Source organism: Lepidochelys kempii, chromosome 1, assembly GCF_965140265.1.
Source record: "Lepidochelys kempii isolate rLepKem1 chromosome 1, rLepKem1.hap2, whole genome shotgun sequence".
In the NCBI taxonomy this organism is placed as follows: Eukaryota; Metazoa; Chordata; order Testudines; family Cheloniidae; genus Lepidochelys; species Lepidochelys kempii.
Window position 1 is genome coordinate 318620482 of NC_133256.1, and position 18564 is coordinate 318639045.

Genomic DNA, 18564 nt, shown 5'->3' on the forward strand with positions numbered 1-18564 from the left:
TCTGAAGACAGAGGTCCGTGAGGAATGCCATGCAGAATAAGCAATGAGAAAAAGTAAGAGATGGCAAAGTTTTAAGGTGCCAACAGTGCCTACTGATAGACACACAATAAAGCAGCACAGCATAGGAAAGGTCCAAGGATAGCTAGGGAAAGTAAAGTGGAGAGAGCAGGAAAAGCATGGTGCCACATGAGAATGCTCCTTATATGCCCCGGCATGCCACAGGATGGTAAAACTGTGATGAAGAAACTGCAGGGTCTGTGACTTAAACCTCGTGACTATGTTCAAACCACTGACTCCCCTGCACACCACAAGGGTTGATGATGAGGGACAGCTGTCCAACCCCTATAGATTCATTTGACTCCTTCCCCCAGCTCTTCATACTCTGCTGTGTGGGAAAGGGAGCTGTTGCACAAATATGGCATACCTAGGACAAACCCCAGATGGACTGCTACTGTCCTACTGCGACAAGGGTGTGCTGTGCACAGCTGCAGATGTGGGAGTGGCTGTCCTGGTAAAATGTGAAGCATGCTAGATGGTATTAATGCTGAATGAGGAAATCTCTTATATAAATCACTTAGGAACAAACAAAAAATAGATCCCAAACAATGCTCCCCTGCACTCTTCCGCCACCGAAAAGCAGTTTAAAATTTCTTTGGATTCTTAAAAACTAAGAGGAAAAATACAAATGTTTTCAGAAACACTTGATTAAAATGTTAAGTGCAAAGCTTTAAAAAAGAGTTGGTTAAAATCCCAAATAAACAGTTTAAAATAGCTATAGACCCAAAAATTTACAATAATTAACATTTAACAAAGAAAAAAAGACCTGATTTACCACTGTGTCACTCCAGGTTCATGCCTGTGCAATTTTACTGGTCTCAGAAGTGCTACACCTGCATAAAAATGGAGAAATACAGCAGTAAATGAGGCCCAGAAGTTTTAAAATATTAAATTACTGTTGAGCCTGGGTTCATTCTATTCCACAATCTTAAATAAGAAAAGGAGGGAGTGGTTTTCAAGTATCTCATTTTAAAATGCAAATTTATTTGTAATTCCATAATATAAAACATTATATTATACATGAATGGCTTGTAAAATGTAATCTATCTTTGGGATATTAAAAAAGTAAAGCATTAATCCAGTCTCACTGGCTAAATATTACCAAGTAGTATGAGACTTCTTTTGTCAAGCAGGATAAAATAGATTACTATAAAATAATCTGCAAAAAGAACAGGAGTACTTGTGGCACCTTAGAGACTAACAAATTTATTAGAGCATAAGCTTTCGTGCGCTACAGCTCACTTCATCGGATGCATAGAATGGAACATATAGTAAGAAGATATCTATATACATACAGGGAAGGTGGAAGTTGCCATACAAACTGGAAGAGGCTAATTAATCATCTTAATTAATTAGCCTCTTACAGTTTGTATGGCAACTTCCACCTTCTCTGTATGTATATATCTTCTTACTATATGTTCCATTCTATGCATCCGATGAAGTGGGCTGTAGCCCACGAAAGCTTATGCTCTAATAAATTTATTAGTCTCTAAGGTGCCACAAGTACTCCTGTTCTTTTTGCGGATATAGACTAACATGGCTGAAACCTGTCATAAAATAATCTGGGGTTCAATTTGGGACTTGGTGCTATGAGGAATTAATTAAATGAAGGCCCATACATGTATATTTGTAGTGGGGGTAATGTCAGAATTTGGAGGTTAGCATCACTACACACACACACTTTTCCCTTTCCCAACCACCCCTTTTCCCCATACAGTCAGTTTTTGTATGTATCACAGTACTAGCATAGTGAAAGATAAATCACTAGAGTTAATGAAGATCCATCGTCCTCTTACATTTAGTTTTGGATTTTACAGTTCTAACAGGAGCATTTTTTATGCATGCGTACACTATTTTAAATAGCAAACTTTAATTACAACAAGAAATGAAGCATCCAAGTTACCAACATTTAAGAAACAACAACAGCAACAAGAAATACCAGTTACTGAAATGGTAATACCCACCACAGTTAAAGCAATATTGTGTTTATTAAGCCACAGCCTGCATTGATGAGCAGGAAGGAATCAACACCAGTGAAAGTTCTACAAGGCACTCTGGTTCACTGAGTCAGATTATTGGTGAGAAAGCATATCCCAAAATAAAGGCTAAGAAAACCCTTAACAAGGTGCAACATGCTGGGATTGCTCAACTCTAAACAGGGCAGAAGTCAGGAGGCAGAATCATGGCCCCACTTTTATTCCACCCTTTTTGGAAGTCTAGTATCATGTTATCTAACCTAGACTCTCTGGACTTTTGTACTCAACAGCAGAGATTTTGGCTGGCCTCTGAGCAAAGGAGAGGAAGCTTCTTGGGTCTTCTTCACATCACTTGTATACCCATGCAGGGACAGACACAGAATGCCCCACAGAGACTGTTAGCATTGCAGTTTTATGAGCCATTGCAAAATGATTTTCATATTTCCCAGTAACAGTAATATTATATTTTAATGGCTTTATACAAAAGAAATAAATATTAAAGTATTCAAATAATACATCATAGTTTTCATGCATCCATTGCAGCATGTGGATTAGTTATTAATTTTATTTTTGCAAGTATACCATATTTTTATGTAAATATTTCATGTGGGTTTCAGCCTAAATAATGTGTTGATTAAGATTCCTTTAGAGCGCCAAGTTATAGCCTGAATGATTGTCTGAATGATCCATAGATAATGGGGTTATCGAGAGATTTTTAAACTGTATATTTTAAATCCAAGCCATAGTGCTTTGAGGATGTGTCAAGGCTCAATGTATTCCTTACCCACCTCAAAAGCATCTTGGAAACACCTCAGGCAATATCTCATATACAAACCATTGAGATTTATCCATTCAAAAATAGCTGTTACAATCTGAATGGAAGATCTATAAATGATTCAATTGAAATCACTTCTGAAAGTGCAAAAGGAAATGAAACAAAATAAATTATGTTCAAATAATATTAGGAATCTAACAACCTACATATCTGAACATTTAGAAATAAGATTTGAACAGTCTTTTCTTATATAATCCGTGTGTGTGTGTTGCAAGAGGCTGGGAATAGTGTGTATAAACTCTTTCTGATTTTTAAGGGTGTTTTTGTGATCACTTTAATTTAATAAAATACACACTCACATTTATACCTAGTACAACTGAAACTAGGAGAAGGCTCTCGCTTTCTTTTCAGAAAGGGACTAACTATTCACATCTGTCTCAAAAGGTCAACAGACAGTACAAATTAACTGTCTAGTTCAGGGGTCGGCAACCTATGGCACGCGTGCCAAAGACGGCACGCGAGCCAATTTTTAATGGCACGCTGCTGCCTGTCAGATCCCAGCGGCCCACCCCGCTCAGCCCACTGCCCAACCCAGGCCAGCAGCAGGCTGACCGGGGCTGGCGGCGGGGACCCCGGCAGGCAGCAGCGTGCCATTAAAAATCCTGCCCGCCTCGGCCCGCTCTTCTCCGCCCCCCACGTGGGGGAAGGGTGAAGAAGCTTGGTCCTGGTGGCTGCTGCTGCAGGGCAGGCAACGTCCTCCCTCCCCTGCTTCTTCCCCCAGCGTGCTGGGTTCCTGCCCCTCCTCCTCTCCCTCCCTGCCACCGATCAGCTGATGGCCCTTGGGAGGGAGGGAGGGGGAGAAGCTGAGCCACAGCACGCTGGCTGCTCTGGGGAGGAGGCGGAGAAGAGGTGGGGATGAGGTCTTGGGGAAGGGGGGGTGAAATCAGGGCATATCCCCTCTAGCCCCCTGCTGTGAGCCGCTCTGGGGAGGGGGCTGGGTCCCCCAGCCCTCTGCCCTGACCCTTACACCCCCTCACATGCCCCCAACCCTCTCCCCTTCACCCCCCCCACACACACCCCAGCTCCCTGCCTGACCCCTGCACCCCCCTCACACACACCCAGCCCTCTGCCCTGACTCCTGCACCCTCCTCACACCCCCACGCCCCCTGCCGTGGCTCCTGCACCCCCCACACATACCCAGCCCCCTCACACCCCATGCTCTGACTCTTGCACTCCTCACATTCCCACCCCGACCATGAGCACCAAACAGGAGCTCCTGCACACATACCCCAACATTCCCACCTGCACCCTCGCACCAAATGGCAGCTGCCCAGGTAAGCACTCTACACCCAACCTCCTGCCCCAATCCTTCATTCTAGCTCCTGGCCAGACCCTACACCCCAACCCCCAGCCTGCTCCTTCATCCCCAGCCCTGTGCTCAGTGCACTCCCACCCTCAGCTCAGTGCAGAGAGAGAGGAAGAGAATAGGCTAGAACCAGGGAGAAGGTAGGTACCCACTTTATGTGGGCAGGGCTGGAATCCCAGACCGGCAGCGGTCTGAGAGGGGCCGGCAGCCGGGACCCTGGTGGCAGGAGCCCGCGGATGGAACCCCAGACCAGCAGCAGGCTGAGTGGCAGTGGGCTGAGCTGTTCAGCCCACTGCCGGTTTGGTGTCCCAGCCGCTGGCCCCGCTCAGCCACTGCCAGTCTGGTGTTCTGGCTGCCGGCCTCTTGCCATCCAGGGTCCTGGCCACAGGCCCTGCTCAGCCTGCTGCCGGCCTAGGTGAATGGAACCCCAGGCTGGCAGCGGGCTGAGCGGGCCGGTGGCGTAAGATCAGCATTTTAATTTAATTTTAAATGAAGCTTCTTAAACATTTTGAAAACCTTGTTTACTTTACATACAACAATAGTTAAGTTATATAATATATAGACTTATAGAGAGAGACCTTCTAAAAAACGTTAAAATGTTTTACTGGCACGCAAAACCTTAAATTAAAGTGAATAAATGAAGACTCAGCACATCACTTCTGAAAGGTTGCCGACCCCTGGTCTAGTTATTGCCTTTCTATTAATATTTAACCTGTATTAAGTAAAAACTAAATCTGTAGTGCCAGGAAAAGTGAGCTCCATCAACAACTTTGGTTTGTTACCATGAGGAAACAATGAGAGGAAAATATCATTTCACTAAATATTAATAGAACACCAAGGAATTCTTTAAAAAAGAGAAAACAGCAATTAAACTGCTATCAGTAATGGCAAGTTACTCCTAGCATTTAGAGAAGAGGGTATGCCAAAAATCATCTAACCAAGATCAATTTTCTGTTCCAGATGAAGAAAGGAAATATTTTAAATATTAAAATTTAATTACCAAGATTTTAAATATCAACCACCTTTTAGATTGTTCTATTTTTTCCCTTAGACATCATGCAAAAAAGTTGTTTCTCTCTCTTTCTTTCTCACTCTCACCCTCCAAACACACACACACACACACACACACACTTCCCTTACTATTAGATCTTTCAATCTGACATTTATCTGGGATTTCACTTTTCTTTTGCTCTGATTTTATCTTTCAAGAATACAGAAAAGTTACTGGAGTGGGTGCGTATGTCAGGTAGTAAATTGAAATATTAGATAGTATTGGCATGGCTATGATTAATTGGACATCGAAGACTATTGCCTGAGAGTTAAGGTTAGTCAGGAGATTAGCAAGGGAGAAGCTAAAGTTTTGTTGTTTTGTTTGTTGATGTAAGAATGTATGACTGGCATCAAACTGAAACCATAGGAACTAGGTGCTTATTGATAATGTTTTCCTATCAGAGTAAGAGGATGAGATTAGTATTTGAGCCCTTGACCCTCCTACTATGGAAAGTTATTGCAATGTACTTTGCCATAAGGAAATTGTTCTCTTCTTTTGGTAAATATCGGATGTATTTTCTCTGCTGCTTCTCACATAAAGATGGCACCAAGAAGTCATCTGAATTTGATACAGCAGCCACCAAAATAATAATATATATGTAAAATTCTGAGTGGGATTAACTTTTTCCCTTTGCAGATGAAATTTATGCTCAAAACTTTAGAAACAGAAGTTTACATTTGCATTTCTTTGTGGTGGTTCTCTCTCCTGACTGGCTGATTATCTGAGCTGAATTTTATAGACAGGTGCTCTCTGGTAAACTGCTTGTTCAAACTACATTAATCTTTGGTTTATATCATTATCTATTTCTGTGAACGAATACAATGTTATCAAAGAGGATTACCCTGCCACAAAATGTGAAATATCTACCACCTTTGAAGAAGATAAAAATAACCAGGGAAGATACACTATTGTTGGTTTGAATGTTTTTGTGTAGTTTGCTGTTATTTTGCCATGAAATACATTCCTTGGGAAAAAAAAATCTTTTTTTTTTTTACAGGATTAAATTATTACATAGTAAAAAGAGAAAATGATTACCTAGAAAGTTGGCAGAAGCACAGATTTTGTGAGTTTTATTTTTTTAAAATTACTGTTTTAGAGTAAACGTTTATTAGTGAATAGATAATTATTGTTAATTGTGTTTCCTACACAATTAATTTAAGATTCAAATGATCTTTTATGTATTAGCTAGTAATACATCTCTACCACCCGGGTGTTGTGAGACTATATTCATTAATGTTTGTGACGTGCTCTTTTTTGTGATGGAGTCCATATAAGCACTTAGAAAGTAATGCAATCCATTTTTGTATTCATGTGCATCTCTCTAAGTAAACCTTTATTTCTGGAAGTTTTTCATAGCTGCTTGTGAATAAATCTCTTTTATAATGATAGAGTGAGGTTAAACTTCCTTTTGGAGTGCAGTTTGGCTTTAGTATTCAGAATAGGTGTAAACAGATATGAGTTCAAGTGCAATTTCAAAAGCAAAGGAAAATTAGTTCCACATTTACAGATTTGAATGGAGAAGACTTCCTGGGCCATCTAATTCAAGATATCTTCATCAATGAGTTAGATAATGGCATAAAGAGTAACTTATAAAGTTTGTGGATGATACCAAGATGGGAGGGGTTGCAAGTGCTTTGGAGGATAGGATTAAAATTCAAAATGACTTGGACAAACTGGAGAAATGGTTTGAAGTTAACAGGATGAAATTCAATAAGGACAAATGCAAAGTATTCCGCTTAGGAAGGCACAATCACTTGTACACATACGAAATGGGCAATGACTGCCTAGGAAGGAGTACTGCAGAAAGGGATTTGGGGGTCATAGTGCATCACAAGCTAAATATGACTCAACAGAACAACACTGTTGCAAAAAAATCAAACGTCATTATGGGATGTATTCACAGGATTGTTGTAAGCAAGACACGAGAAATAATTCTGCTCTATTCCATGCTGATTAGGTCTCAGCTGGACTATATTGTCCAGTTCTGGGCACCACATTTCAGGAAAGATGTGCACAAATCAGAGAAAATCCAGAGAAGAGCAACAAAAATGATTAAAGGTCTAGAAAACATGTGCTATGAGGGAATATTGAAAAACTGGGTTAGTTTAGTCTAGAAAAGAGAAGACAGAAGGGACATGATTACAATTTTCAAGTACATAAAAGGTGGTTACAAAGAGGGGAAAGAAAAATTGTTCTCCTTAACGTTTGAGGATAGGACAAGAAGAAACAGGCTTAAATTGCAGCAAGGATGGTTTAGGTTGGACATTAGGAAAAACTTCTTAACTGTTAGGGTGGTTAAGCACTGGAATAAATTCCCTAGGGAGGTTGTGAAATCTCCATCATTGGAGATTTTTAAGAGCAGGTTAGACAAACACCTGTCATGGTTGGTCTAGATAATACTTAGTCCTGCCATGAGTGCAGGGGACTGGACTAGATGACTTCTCGAGGTCCCTTACTGGCCTACAATTATATGATTCTAATATGTACATCCGCAAACAAACAAAACACAAATACCATTTTGGGTTGCAGATGGTAAAGGGCCAAATTTATCCTAGTATTACTCCTGTGAATTCAACGACGTAGCCTCTGAGCTAGCACAACCATCCATTGGAACTGCCTGAGCCAGCATACCTACCCTGTTCAAATCACCTCTTCCATCTTCTCCCTTCTGCAGGTGGCTGACAGCAGCGAAAAGACTATGGGCTGTTTGGGTACAGTAAGGTCAGTAACTGCCTTCTGTTTATTTGGCTGGGACGACAGAATTTACCAGCTTTCATTCTGCGTGCCACCTCAGCCTCCCTTATTTCCCCAGCTTTCCAACGATTCAAAGCCCTTCTCACACAGCAATGTTTTTGTCTGGAATTTCTGGCATCCTCCACACCCTTCCAAATCCCTTACTTCCAAAAGTTTAGCTGCTGCCATTGGTTGGTACATAGGAAAGGACCTTTCTAAGGTGCTCTGTAGCAGCTAGTCCTGAGGGACTGTGACCAGCAACCTCCAGAGTCCCCATTGTCCCTAAAATGGCCTTGGAGACAATACACCTTCCTCTTTTGTTTGTGATTGGAGCTGATGGGCTGGCAGGTGCTGATCCCATATGCACAGCTCAATACTGAACTGCACCAGAGCTTGCTGGTGCATTCAGCCATGTATAAATGCAGAGAGGATGGATAAGTTTACTGTTCTTTCTTTTCCAGTTCTTTCCTTCCAGCTAAGTATTCCCCTCCCAACTCCCCAAGCAGCACCACCTCCTTGCAACCCTGCCCCAGCAGAAGCACCACACCGCTCCCAATATCTGTGACTCCTTGATGCTTTCTGAGGGAACCCAAAACTGTAGGTCACTGTGCAGCCTCCCTGACGCGAGAGAGAGGTGTTACACCGAGTGGCAGCTCCCAGTTACCCCATTCTTTTAGTCAACCCAGACAAACTTCTCAGGACACTGCCAGTCCTCACTTTACCTTGCAGGTAAGGCTTTGTGCATCCCAGATCCTGAGCCCCGTGGAAGAGCATTCCCCTGTAGCGTTCAGAGCCTCTCACTGGGCACTTGGAGAAATTACCGAGTTTACTATCTCCACAGAGGCAGTGTACACACCAGCTTGTTTGATTAAACTAAAAATTCACATTTTGCTGGATATCACACCACAGCAAAGGTCTACTTATGATAAAACAAAGAGACGTGTATTAACAAAGAAAGATTCAAGTGATACTGCGTAAGGATAGTAGAAGTAGATATTGTACGGTCTGAGGCCTTTTTCTGCAGTAAGCAGCAGCAGCCATAAGCTAAGAAGCAGAGAATCACACCCTCACATTCCATCTAAATTGAATCAAAACAACGTAATATCGGGCTGTTAAGGAGACGCTCCTGTCCTAATAGTACCCACCATCACCAGATAAAGAAACAGATCTTAAGATGTTTTAAGGAAACTTTGTTTGATAGCATTCTGTATAGCAAAGAATCACTTATCAGCAGTTGTGATTGTGAAATCTATTGGTTTGCCTTTATGATCCCTACTTTTTTATTGTTTATCTGTATGGTTTTTCTCTGATTCTTTGATTGTTTCTGTCTGTCGCATAACTAATTTTGCAAGATTTAAATCAACTATGATGGTGGGGTATGATTGGTTAAAGAACTGGTTTGTAATGGAATTGGATTGGTGAAAAATACTGTTTTGTAATACTTTCGTTTAAAATAATTGGTTAAGGTACAGCTAAACAGGATTCAAGTTTAACTATATAAACTGGGGTCAAAAAGGAAGTTCTTTGGAACATGACTCCAGGACACAGCCCAAGATCAGAGCTGCCAGACCTCAACACCCTGCCAACTATATCGTGCAGAAGCTTGAGCCACAGATGACCTGATCCTGATTGGTCACCAGGAAAAGTTTGTCTGCCTTATTGGCAGTGGCAAGCATTGTGTGTGTATTCTGTTTTGGTAACCATTAATAAACAATGGTTAAGGATATTACTGCATAAAGCTCTTTCACTTGTAAAAGGCCCCACAAATCCACAGAAGATTATGCCCGGAGCCCTAGGAATTGGGAACAGGTGGGGGTGCCTAAATTAACTGGGCTATGCCTTAAACCCATGGAAAGGTAAATGTGAGATGCCCTAGAAAGTGCAGGTAATAATATGGTTACAAATGAAACAAAAATATAACACTTCTAAGAGACTAAACATAACTTTAGCAAGCTACAATCCTTTGACTAACACAGTTTCTCACCCTCAGAGTCCTTTTGCAGAGTTTGCTGATTTTCAGTCAAATCAGGATCCAGATTTTTCATGAATCACTCCCCTCCACCAAGAGTGTTCCTCAGTGATGGATTTCAAAATGTCTTTTTCATTCTCCTTCTATTTTCCCAAAACTCAGTGTTTTGACCCCAGAGATACGAGAACCTCCTGTGGCTTTCGTCTCTGGTGTCTTCCCATGCTGATTTCAGATTGTCCTGGCCTTTCCTGTTGACTCACATGAAAATGCAGCTTCCTTTGTGTTGGTTTCCGAATACTTAATTTACATTAAAGGAACAGAGATAACTAGCTTCCCTCCTGTCTGGAAGAAAACCTGTTTCTCCCTACATTTGGTTAGAGCCTTTAAAGCATAATATCAGTAAGTATTAATAATTCCATTAACATATTCATTTCACAATATTAGTGACCAGTGTGTCACTGGCTTTCATTCGATACCTTACAAGACAGTTTTTGGATAAGCACCATGAAAACCATGTGTTAGGTGTAGTGAGTTTGTGAGGCCTGAAAGGAGTTGCTGACACAGATTAGCGAACCACCAGTTTGCCTCTTCATCACAATCCCTACCCCAACACACCTACTCTACCCCTTTTTATCTCAAGATATTCTATGACACATACCATATTTATGTTTATTTTATAGAATGTTTACTCCAAAATGAGAACTAATATGAAATAGATTATATGTAAACATATAGTAGAGAAGTATTTGAGTATATCATTTTGTAAGAAGTTTGCTTATCACTTTTCTGGTGTCATGACCCATCATTGGTCAAGGGACTGTATCCTGCCCTTGCTGGGAGACAAATTTAAAGATCTTTTCCATATCTAGCTGCTGTGTCCTTATGACAATGATAAAGGTTTACAAATAATTCAAAGTTAAGAGACAGAAAAATAGAGGGGTTTGTAACCACAGCGCAAGAACTCACAGCATAAAACTAAAAATGGAAAAAAATGTAGGCGAGACATTTGAACAAACTGTTTAGTTGTGCAGGCAATTAGGCAATGGAATGATTTGCCTAAGGAGGTAGCAGAGGCAATGTAATGAGAAGTGTTTAAAAGTAGGGTAGATCTAACATTGGGGAGACAAATACAGATGTAAATTCTCTTCCATGTTTTGAATTAGATGGCCCAGGAGGTCTTCTCCATTCAAAGCTGGAAATGTGGAACTAATTTTCCTTTGCTTTTGAAATTGCACTTGAACTCATATCTGTTTACACCTATTCTGAATACTAAAGCCAAACTGCACTCCAAAAAGAAGTTTAACCTCACTCTATCATTATAAAAGAGATTTATTCACAAGCAGCTATGAAAAACTTCCAGAAATAAAGGTTTACTTAAAGAGATGCACATGAATACAAAAATGGATTGCATTACTTTCTAAGTGCTTATATGGACTCCATCACAAAAAAGAGCACGTCACAAACATTAATGAATATAGTCTCACAACACCCGGGTGGTAGAGATGTATTACTAGCTAATACACAAAGATATTAAGTGACTTGTCCAAAGTCACGCTGCAAGTCTGTGGAACAGCCAAGACCCAAACCCCTGAGTGTCAGTCCACTGCCTTAACCGCGCCTCTATTCTTCTTCTCTTAACAAAAAAAAAAAAAAAATAGGCTCCAGATGAAGAATCCCCACTCTCATCTCCTTGTGTAATGTGAATGCCCGCTGTGCTGAAGATCAGACTGCTGACTTAATGACTGAGAAAAAATCTTTGTTAACCTATTCAGTTCTGAGCCTCTTTGTGATAGCACAATGTGGCAACACTAATTGTAGGGCCACAGGTCACTGAAACAATGGCACCTGAAATGGGGGACACCTCGTACTGAATATGGGGGCACTAATCGAGGAGCTTGTTGTTCATCATACACAGAAGATGAGGATGCATACATGTGCTTTTGTCTCACTGGGGCTCTGAATGATTTCCGATATCAGGATATTTTTCTCCCGCTGACACATTTTTAAATTCTACAGAAAAATGCCCTATTAGCATGTACTGTGATGTACCTCCTGACTTTCGTCTTTACAGCAAGAGGCTGGCTATTTGTCCTTCATGACTTATTAAGAATAATAGTGTAATTTAATGAAGGACAAACTAAGCTCTCAGTTAAACTGAGAGAACTCAATTGTAATCAATAGGTTTATCTTTGTATTTCAGAGAGCAGAATTTGGCTCAAACTGAAATTTATCATCATGCTGACATATATTAATTGGAAAGCATTAGACGATCCTGAATATTGCTTATATGTAATGGACACATTTTCAGTCCTTAACAGAGCCAACATTTTAATGAACCTAGAGATGTGATGAAATGATAACAATTCCTCAGAGCACAGAGATCTTTAACAAATAATCCTTCTTCCGGGGGAAAAAACCTCAGACATTGCTCAAGTGTCAGGAGTTTTAGAAACCTGATCTAGTTACGAGAACTTTGTATTTACATTAAATCATTTAGATTTCAAAGAAACAGTAAAAAGTGTAATTAGTAAATAAGTGCAAGTTTAGCTCAGCAAGATGTATTCTTTTAATGTCACACCACTGAGAGTTTAAATTAGAGTACAAATATATAAATCTACAAAATGGTCACAAATTAGTGCATTTCTATAAGTAACCCAATAGTGTGGGGGGGCCAAAGGGGGGAGGGTTAAGACATGAACTTGCGGTATAATTTAAATTTGGAAAGAGAAAGCAATTAAGCTCTTCAACTTAGAAGGTTATAACTATGGTACATGAGAGACAACAAGCTATTATAGACATTTCAATAATTAAACCTTAATAAGAAGCAAAGTTAATAGTATTGCAACTTTCATTCAGGGACTTCAAAGCACTTTATAAACCTACAAGGTCGAACTCTGCTCACAGATATGCACTTATGCCAGCTCGTATTGGAGTTGTGTCCATGTATCTAAGGTCTGAATTTCATCACAAAAAGTACAGTACATACATAATATTTTAAACATTTTCAATATATATGTTAAACTGAGGCACCAAAAGGTTCAGTGAGTTACCTAAAGTTATACAGTAAGTGAGTGGGAGCACTAGTAATAGAACTCAGGAGTCCTAATTCTCAGCTCCCTTGCTCCAGGTACTAGATATCATACCTTGTCATTAGTTAGGTTAACATATAAGGTTATAGTAAAAGAAAAACTTTTCCACACCCTTTTTGTTCTGAAGCATTAGGACCCCAATCTAGCAAAGCACTTAAATCATCTGTTAAACTTTAAGCAAAGTAGTCCCATTGAAGAAAATGCTTGCTCTCAATACTGCTTACGTGCTTATAGTTGAAAACTCATGTTTAAATGCTTTGCTGCACTGGGGGACTAATGTTTGGGAACATAAAGGGTATAAGATATGAAAAATGAATATATGAACAGTCTTTTTTCAAGGTTTTTTAAAATACCAGGGCTACAAGCTGAAATTCTTACTCACTAGTTAAATATTTTGAGAAAAGTATGTCAAAGTATTAATTGCCTCACTGTAATTCAGCTAACCTTATTTTGTCCTATTCAAGATTAGTTAGTTTGGACTTCTCATCATTGAGTGACATGACAGGATAAGATCATTTTATATGATGACCCTAGATAAGTGATTTGAAGGGAAACTGAGTGACAGTGACCTGCCAAGCCATTAATTGATGCTGCAGCTGAAAGAAGGAGATTTTCTAGTGTTTTAATTTGCTCACTGGACTAAAACACCAAAGCAGGAATCCCTTAGAGAAAAACTCACTGTCTCCACGAAGTCTACTGTTGTAAGATCTCAGATGTTGTAATATGCTTCACAAGATTTAATCAGAAAAATTGCAAGTAATCACTTAAGATTTCTTATTAATTTATTTTTAATACTTGAATACAAGGATAAATAGGTAAAATATGATAAATTCAATATCTCAAGCACTTAAGTGATTACACTTTATAGTAAAATAATAAATTCTTAGGAGACACTAGTTTGATATTAGTTCTGCTGTAAGCTGTCCTTTCAGCACCACAATGATGCAAGTCTAGCTATAACCATGGGAAAGAGCTATTTCTAAATCCTTGACCAATAGTTAAGTAGTTGATTAAACAACTCAGAGAGTTCATTTTCAGTATCTAAAATTCATAATAGATTTAAGGATGCAAAAGCAAAATTATTCAAATTCAGGTTATGCATGTATGGACATGTAATAAAGTAGTACTTTACAATGGAATGAAAATACTGATGATCAACTGATGATGATTATTAAATTTTCTGTTTATATGGAAGTGAAAACAGATTTTCTTTTACAAAAGTACAATTGTTAGAGGGTATTCAGGTGCTTCAAGTTGCTGGTACATGAAACTGTAAGTCATAAAGGCTGTCAGTTCTATTGCTAAACTAAAAACTAAAAGAGTTCTTACAATTTGTTTTTGCGTGCAAAACAAGCTTATTTTGCACAAGTCAGCTAATTAAACTAATGTTATAGAGAGAAGGTACTGTTTAAATAGGCAGTACGTGTTGCTCAGCATTTTCACTCAAAATTTTAAATTTCTCTGTGTTTGAACATTTCCTCTCTATGTGCACTGTAAAGGAAGGTCTGCAGCAGAATGCCTGATGCACTGCAGTGCCTCGGCTTAAATGTGCTAGGGAATAGAAGCAAATGCAGGAATGATACCTAGGGAGCAAAACTAAATCAAAATCTACTCTGCTTTTTTAGCTTGGCCAGGCCCACACTTGACAAGAGAAAGATGAAAAGTCCAGGCTTAATGCCAAGGCTAAATATGTGTAAGACTCTAGGCTGACCTTTAAAAATGGTCCAGAAGTTACTGTCCACTTGTCTTATTGAATGTTTATGTTGACCAGCACCCTTGTGAAATGTAAAGATTTCATGTAACTGAAAAATAATAGCTAAAAAGAACTTATATTTGCCCCCTTTTGATATTACAAAGGAAATATATATACTGGAAATATCAGAACTCCCTCTTGTGGTGATAATTTTAGCCTTCTATAGGGAACAATAGGAGAGAAAGGGTTGATTTTACCCAGTTGTGCTCAGGAAAACTGCAGACATCTGAAATCTGATATGTGATGAAAAAAGCCCATCAACGCTACCTTGGAAAAGGTTGCAAATCCACTGTAGAATTTTGATGGCAATCTAGCCTGAAGGATATTTGTTTATTTTGGAACAAATCTTCAAGGTATCAGAGCAGCATAATGTGCACCTGTGGGGGGACAGTGGTGTGAAGTTGGGTAGCTTTCCATCACCTCCCCTCCAATTCTGGTGGCTGAAAGTCACTTCAGCCCAAGCACAAATCAGAGCAGCTTCAGGGCTATCCAGTTTCCAACAGCAGTAAACGCTGCTAGGGGCCATTCTGCTAGCCTCGGATTGTTGGAGTACAGTGTGGTCTGGCCAGGCTCCCACCCCCACACACCTATCTGGTGGACCAGGAGCTAGTGGCAAATTGCCAGCCACCCCAGCTTTGTCACCTAGGTTTCCTTTGTGCAAGCTACCTCCTTTTGCTAGGTTTTTGTCCCGGGGTACCACTAGAGCAGCACGAAGAGGACAATAAGACTGAGTATCTGATCTTTTAGCAGTCAGGAAAAGAAAGCCATTGTGAATCCACAATAAGCTGGTTTTGCCAAAGATTACTGTGATTTAAAATAAGTTGATTGTGGAAGGAAACTGATGCACAAAGAGTGAAAATGCTCATGTGCATAGGTAGCAATGAAAGTAATACTGAGTCCTTGGCTCTTCAGCTTTCAGTCCAGAAGGACATATGTGCATATGTAAAATATATATATATGTGTACATATATTGGATACCTTAATTTAAAACCATGTTACAGGAGGCTTTGAGGATGGTGACAGGCTCTGTTAAGCAGGTTCTTTGACAAAATTTCTCCAGTGGCACAGTCACCATGAATTCTTCTCATTTATGAGCAGCACAATGATTGCAGGATGTGGTGGATCCAACTACTGTCTCAACTGTCCATCTACTACGCAACTGGGCTTGCATCATATTGCCATGAGCCCCATGTGTTTCCACTGAAGATACACCACCATGTAAAAAACCAACTGAGAGCTGAAGAAGCAGGAAAGCTTGTTTTCCTCTTCTAGTCTATGAATAAAAACTAGGTGTGAGAGAATAAGATATATTAGTTCTACAATCTTGAAGGACATGGTGACCAAAAACTATCAGTTCAATTCATTAATCACAGATAATACTTCATTTGTGTAATAAATCATTCAGTTTTAAATGGAAAGAATATTTTGATAGAAAAAAAAGTTTATCAAAACGTTTACATATCCAGCACTTAAAGGTGGTTTATTTAATAACAAAAGAATTAAGTGCTGTTTTGCCTATTTTAACTGAATTTTAACTTTCATCCAAATAAAACTTGACACAAATCACAAGAAAAAAATCAGTCATCATCTAGTAAATAAGAAATGCATCATTTGTTATTTTCTATGTAACAAAAATGTAAAAATTAAGAATCTGAATAAATTTAAATTAATATATACAGTTGCTTAAATAAATGTGTATAGATACAGTGTATTATCCTGGTTAGCAAAAAGAATTACCAAATGTAGTGTAAAGCCTATATTTAATTACAAATAGATACATTTTTCATGGTTACCAGCTAATGAGAATCACCTTCTCTTAAGGAAAATCACCAAAAAGTACAAATACAAAATATAATAAAAATTAATTATTTAAATCAAGGTTTCCTTGCTTGCTCTTTTAAATCATGATTAAAAGGTGATTTAAATCAATCCATCATGGCAAAAAGTACTCCTGTGTATGCATGACAGCTTTTAAATCATTGTTTCACTACCAGAATCTTATTTGTATATCATTACACAGACTAGAGAAACCAAAAGACCAGTTAATAAAAATTCTAATCTTTGTAGTATTTCAAAACCACCTGTATGCCTCTTTTGATCATTACGTATATGGACATCTAATTTAACATAAAGCTTTATTTAACATAAATTCCATGAATCTGCATTTGTGATGTCAATAACTAATAGTCATAAACCATGTGACGACACCAGGTTTGTGTAATCAGAACAGCAGTCAGTTTTGGTCTAAAATTAGTGATCTAAATTATACACAAATACAGTTGAGGGACAGGCTCTTGAATCAATGTCAGATTGAATGCAATCTGAATCCTAATCTGAGAATCAGATTACTCCTTTGATAAAACTTTTGATAACAAGTATAGGTCAAAAATAATTTTAGAAAATGCTTATTTGTTTTAGAGACAATATTTTGCTTGTGACTGATATCCTTTGGTCATTACAAATTAAAAGCACTAATTGGACTTACGCTGTATTTGTTAATATAAATTTAAACAAATTGTTTTGAAGAACATTATATAGGTTTCAACATAATTTCACTTGTTTCAATAAAATACATTGGTTTTTGTGTATACCTACTGGTTTGGTTTAATATATATCATTGAAAAATAACAGGCATGAGAAAGTGTCAGTATGAATTAAAATGCATTGAGTGACAGAAAAATACTGAGCTTAGTTGGAAACCTGAAAACCATTGACAGTACACCCTCATGCCCTCCTGTATCTCAAAATTTTAAAGATGAAAATGCTTTAAGACATCTAATGCATGAAAAATGAAATTACTTCAAAGAAAGAAGAGGCAGTGGGGGTGGGGAGAATCATTGGAAATTTTTCTGGGAAAGCATAGTGCCAGTTGTGGTATGTATAGTTATTATAATTAAGGGAAGTGCAAAAAAAAAGTCAACTATGCTCAATTTAATTAATAGAAAATCTGTATCTGAAAAGCTATCTACTGACTTCTCTGCATTTTTTAAAAAATAAGTGGGACAAATTTCTATAATTTTCCAAAATTGTTTTCCCACCAACATTCTATCATCCTACTTCTAAAACTAGCTAAGATTTGCTGCATATGATTTTCTCTGCAGTAAAAATAATGAGGCATAACAATGTATCCCCCAAAGGTGGTTACATCCAGGGTTTCTAAAGACATGAAGCAAGCAAGACAACTATTCCTAACTTGGCTCATGGTTCAAAACAGATAGCAACACTCCATATATGTTCAGCAGCAGGAATAGAAAAATAGACCCAGTCTAACTTCCCTAGTTGCTAGTGGTGTGTGGGTGCAGAATTCTTCCGTGTTGAAGTTATCTGCAAAAACAGACAGCAAGAGAAACTATGCTACTAGCAAAATACTGTGCTTCACAAAATATATGTACCCAATAAGTATCCTCTGATTGTAGGGTGCATGCCTGGTAATAAGTTCATAGCCAACATTTCAAATCATATCTCAATTATAAGTAAAAAAGCAGCAGCCTGTATCACTCAGGAGCTTTAATAGTACTGACATCCCATGGCACATCCAGTAACCACTGCTGTGGACAAAACATGTCAATCTTCCTCCAAAATTCCTTCTACAGTGTTATACCATGCTAACACTCCAGGAGAAAGTGGAGTATTATATGTCAGTGCCTGTGAAATTGCTTCCCTGCCCTACATCCCTGTCCCCAGCCTATTGTTTAGAACAGTATATTAATGAGATAAACTTTACAGACAATCTTTATTTTCCTGACCATCTATTGATATGGCAGAGAGGAATCAACAACAATTGTACCAATGGCA

General features: G+C 38.8%; 1 protein-coding gene and 1 long non-coding RNA gene across 18 annotated transcripts in view; one reads left to right on the top strand and one right to left on the bottom strand.

The window, feature by feature from the left end:
- TAFA5 (TAFA chemokine like family member 5) overlaps window positions 1-18564 on the bottom strand; it is a 592535-nt gene that overhangs the window by 437229 nt on the left and 136742 nt on the right. The gene's annotated exons all lie outside the window — the stretch shown is intronic.
- LOC140905296 (uncharacterized) lies at window positions 7901-9509 on the top strand. The gene is made up of 3 exons (XR_012156812.1): window positions 7901-7946; window positions 8420-8687; window positions 9425-9509. It is a non-coding gene; the product is annotated as an uncharacterized lncRNA (long non-coding RNA).